The 5000-nt window shown below is 34.4% G+C and overlaps 1 protein-coding gene across 1 annotated transcript in view; it reads left to right on the top strand.

The window, feature by feature from the left end:
* LOC137620119 (uncharacterized) overlaps window positions 1–5000 on the top strand; it is a 67219-nt gene that overhangs the window by 61346 nt on the left and 873 nt on the right. The window lies entirely within an intron of this gene.

Here is a 5000-nt window from a genome sequence, read left to right as displayed (position 1 = left end):
TTGGTTCAAGCAATATGTCATGGTGGACAGTAGAGCTACACTTAGGAATATCAGTACTAATGTCTGGAAACTTTAATAAGAGACTTGTCAATGCCTGTTTTTGAGGTACATATAGGTGAGAAAGATATGAACCTAAAGATTTTAAAATTTCACTATTAGAAAAATCCTTGAACGATAAAATGAGATCGGTTTCATCACCATCATTAGTTTCCTCATCTATTGTTAGATTAGGTACCTTTGTTACCTCTGCATTAGCTTTGGTTATCACTAAAGCAATATTAGGACTCACCTTTTTGACTGGAGTGATATAGGGTTTAAGGAGGTTTACATGAACTAATTGAGTTTGTCGTTTTCGGTCTGGAGTGCTGATTATGTAGTTTACTTTGGAGGTCCTATGAACGATCTTGTAAGGTCCAGCATATTTTTCTCGTAAGGGAGCGCCAGGAATAGGATGATACACTAAAACTTGGTCGTCAGTTTTGAACTCTCTCATTTTTGCCTTCTTATTGTATATGTTTTGCATCTTCTGCTGGGAAGAAACTAAATTAGTAGTAGCAATATCATAAATGTAAGTAAATTTCTTTTTTAATTCTTTTAAATACTGATAAATATTTGTAGTTTCTTCTGGCTTCCTCTGCAAAATATTCTCCTTTACCGAACTTAATATAGTTCTTGGTTTTCGACCGAACATTAGTTCAAATGGGGATACCCCTGTGGAATCATGAGGTGTACATCTAAGTACATACATGAGAAGATCGAGGTCCTCATCCCAGTGCTGTGATGTTTCACTGATATACTTCCGTAACAAACTTTTTAAAGTCTGGTGCATTCTCTCCAAGGCACCATTAGTCTGCGGGTGATAAGCAGAAGAGTAAACATTATGGATATTAAATTGATACATAGCTTGCTTGAAAAGATTACTAGTAAAATTGGTACCTTGATCACACTGTAGTTCTCTCGGGAAACCTAACAAGGTAAAGGTTTTCAACAATTGTCCAACTATGGTTTTAGCACAGATATTTTTAATGGGAAAGGCTAAGGGATACCTTGTGGTAGGGCAGAGGACAGTCAAAATGTATTCATTACCCTTGCGAGTCTTTGGCAAGGGCCCAACACAATCAATAATTACCTTATCAAATGGTGACTTAGGTACTGGAATGCTTTGAAGTGGTGCTGGAGGTATTTTCTCATTAGGCTTACCAGTGATCTGACAGTGGTGACAGGAAGCAATGAACTCCTTGATGTCCTTTCTCATTTCTGGCCAATAAAAATCCTCAAACAACCTCTTGTAGGTTTTATTCACTCCAAGATGGGATTCTGTTGAATGAGCGAGGTCAAGTAAGGGTTTCCTTAAGGGCTCTGGAAAAACAACCTGAAAACAGTCATGCCATGAGTTAGATGTGGGAGCTTTGGGAGACTTGTAATGGCGAAACAAGATATTTTTCTCCACATAAAAGTATGGAGTTTTAGGGTTGTCAGTAGGATCCACTACTTTATCCCAGAGTGCTTTCAAACTTGAATCCTTCTGTTGGAGTACAGTAAACTGGTCCTTCTTTATATCAACTAAATCCAGAGCCTCTGTTATTCTGTCATTCTTTACCTTGGGAGAAAAATTAGTGCTGGACGTTTTACTAGATGATCTAGTGATTACTTGGGAGATTTTACCTGGCTTTTTGGAGAGCTCATCTTTGATTACTACCTCAGGTGTTGTTACAATCAAATTAGGTTTAAGTACAGAGGATCCTGCAAGATCATTACCAATGATCATCTGAATAGGATAACAAGGTAATGGTTTATCTAAGACGGCAACTTTTGCCTTACCTGTAAAATAAGGACAAGCAATATCCACCTCAGCCTCGGGTAGAAGGGTAGTTGTGGTTAAGTCACTTACTGCTATGTACTCTTTTGTGTATTTTAAGTTGTCTTGACTGGCAGCCGAAATTATTGTCTGGGATGAAGCAGAGTCCCTCAGAGCTGTGACAGATGAATCATTAAGTGAAGCCTCACACAGGAATTCATTAAATGGTTCCAGATCCTGTGAATGAACAAAAGCATGACATGTCACTGCACCTTTAGATTTCTTGGACTTACCATCAGTGCTTACCTCTGACTTCTGACATTTTGGACTGGGACAATTTTCTATGGAGTGTCCATCCTTTTTGCAATAAGCACAACTAACCTGATGAGATTTAGGCGATGAGACAATTTTTGAAGAATCTTTACTATTCCTGTGAATTAGATAATAGTCGTCAGCTAAGCTAGCTGCTTTTAACACTTCAATTTCACCTTTAAAATGTACATAAGTGGCAATATTAGAGGGAACTTTACGCAAAAATTCCTCCAACAAAATCAGATTCTTAAGAGAGTCTAAATCATTAACACCAGCTCTCTCCAACCATTTGTTAAACTGTCTTACCTTTATATTACAGAATTCTACAAAAGTCTGAGATTGAGTCTTGAAAGAGTTTCTGAAAGTTTGCCTGTAGCCTTCCACAGTGATGGCATATGCATCTAAAACAGTCTTTTTAAGGTCTTTATATTCTTTAACCTCAATTAATTGCGATGCAACATATGCAGCCTTACCTTTCAAGTGGTTGCGCACGAGTATTGTCCAGAAATTAGGCGGCCAATTCAATGACGTTGCTATGTCTTCAAATATTTGAAAGAAAACCTCTGGATCCTTATCGTTGAATTCGGGAACTAATCTGCTGGCTTTAGTCACATCGAATCTCATGGGAAGTTTTTCTTCATCTGCTTTAGCCTTAAGCCTGATAAAGGCCGACTTCTCCAGTTTTTCGAGTTCCAACTCATTGAGCCTTTTCTGATGTTCTAATTCTTCTCGTCTTCTTTCTTGTTCCGCAAGTCTTCTTTCTTGTTCCCTTTCTTGTTCCGCGAGTCTTCTTTCTTGTTCCGCGAGTCTTCTTTCTTGTTCCCTTTCTTGTTCCGCGAGTCTTCTTTCTTGTTCCACTTCAAGAACTTTTAACTGAAGTTTCAGTTTCTCCACTTCAGGATCGACATTAGCAATGGAACCTGTAAGGGTTCTTAGTTCTTCTACATCTTCATTGTCCTCTGTTATGACGTTTTTATTCAGCAAGAACTGAAGGATGTCATCAATGATACGTGCTTTGACATAAGTTATTTCTGTAGGGATTTGGCATTTAATCGCAACCGTGAGAAGTTCCTGTTTTTTAGCCAAACGCAAGGTTAACAATTCCTCTCTAGGATTAGCTAAGAATTTCTCTAGATCGAAAGGCATGATTGTTATTAAGGTAAGAAAGTTTAATATTTAAATCCCGAACCTGCTGATTAAGTTACGGTACACAAAATACAGAATTACCGAATTGTAGCACAAACCAATTACTTAATAAAGTAGTTAATAATGAGATACTTCAATTATCGTGTACGAGTTTACGTCCGTTTTAACACAAAACATAGTGCAGGCGAGACTAATAACTGCAACACGAGCGTTCAAAATGAAGTGATGGGCCAGGATGGCTTAAGTTTATCTAATGATCATTAAGTGATTAGACCGATAACAAAAGCGCGATACCCATAAAGGATTTGATGGGCGAGGATGGCTTTTACGTTGATGTCCAAAAATAAAATGAGGTTGGACGGATAACGAAAGCACGATACCCAGAATTAACAAAAGGGATTTCGAAAAATCCGAAGGGACAAGTAGGCTAACGAATGACGCCCGAGGTAACACAAAACTAGCATATTTCGGACTATTTTTAGCGAGAGTAACCCTTAATTGCGGCTCGTAATACGGGGCGGGCAAATAGAAACAAATAAGGCTGTAGAACCCAGCGGACTAACAATTGTTGACAGCTATTCCTCCATATTACCGATGCCTGAGCGAGCGAGTGAGGAGTATACTTTCACTATAACAGAAAGTTAACAATGAACGATTGAGGATTAAGAGCAGTGTTACAAAATCTTACGGTTCGTATTTCACTGGTTCCGCGAGCGTTTGTAAACCACTAAACCATTTAATTCACTTTTTACGATTCACGATCCCGGACAGGCCCCCATTTTGTCACCTCTGTGATGGAATATCTCAGGTCTTAGGAGAATTCAACATACCTTAAATTATCTTATTACTTAATCCACGAACCATTATTACTTAAATGGTGACAAAGGAAACACTGCTCACGTATTTATATATATTATAATACCAACTAATCCACAATAACAAAAACAAATGATCAAAACACCGACATTAATTAAATATTAACACTTTAGTTACAGCTTACGGTACTAAATAGCAAAATAAGATATAAATATCACAACTGTCACTGTTTGTAGTGGGAAGTATACTCCTACTTCATACCAAAAATCAAGATCCAAAGAAAGGTGTGAAAATACCAAAGCAAGGAGCATAGAGTGGAAATAGATTGCGCGGTCAAGAGATGGCGCTGAAGCAAAAGAGATAATACACAAATGGAGAAAAGGTACATAGTTGAAAATAAAATTATACAATATATTTATGTACAAAGAGGGAGAGTGGCAATTCGTCATAATATATATATATATACATATAAATATATATATATATATATATACTCTATATATATATATATATATATATATATATATATATATATATATATATATATATATATATATATATATATATATATATATATATATATATATATATATATATAAGTATATATATATATATATATATATATATATATATATATATATATATATATATATATATATATATATATATATATATATATACATATATATAATGTATATATATATATATATATATATATATATATATATATATATATATATATATATATATATATATATATCTATATATATACATTATATATATACTTATACTCTATATATATATATATATATATATATATATATATATATATATATATATATATATATATATATATATATATATATATATATATATATATATATATATATATATATATATATATATATATATATATATATATATATAT

Source organism: Palaemon carinicauda, chromosome 26 (assembly GCF_036898095.1).
Source record: "Palaemon carinicauda isolate YSFRI2023 chromosome 26, ASM3689809v2, whole genome shotgun sequence".
Classification (NCBI taxonomy): Eukaryota; Metazoa; Arthropoda; class Malacostraca; order Decapoda; family Palaemonidae; genus Palaemon; species Palaemon carinicauda.
Note: the sequence above shows the minus strand (reverse complement) of the source record. Positions and strands in the feature narration are given on the sequence as shown.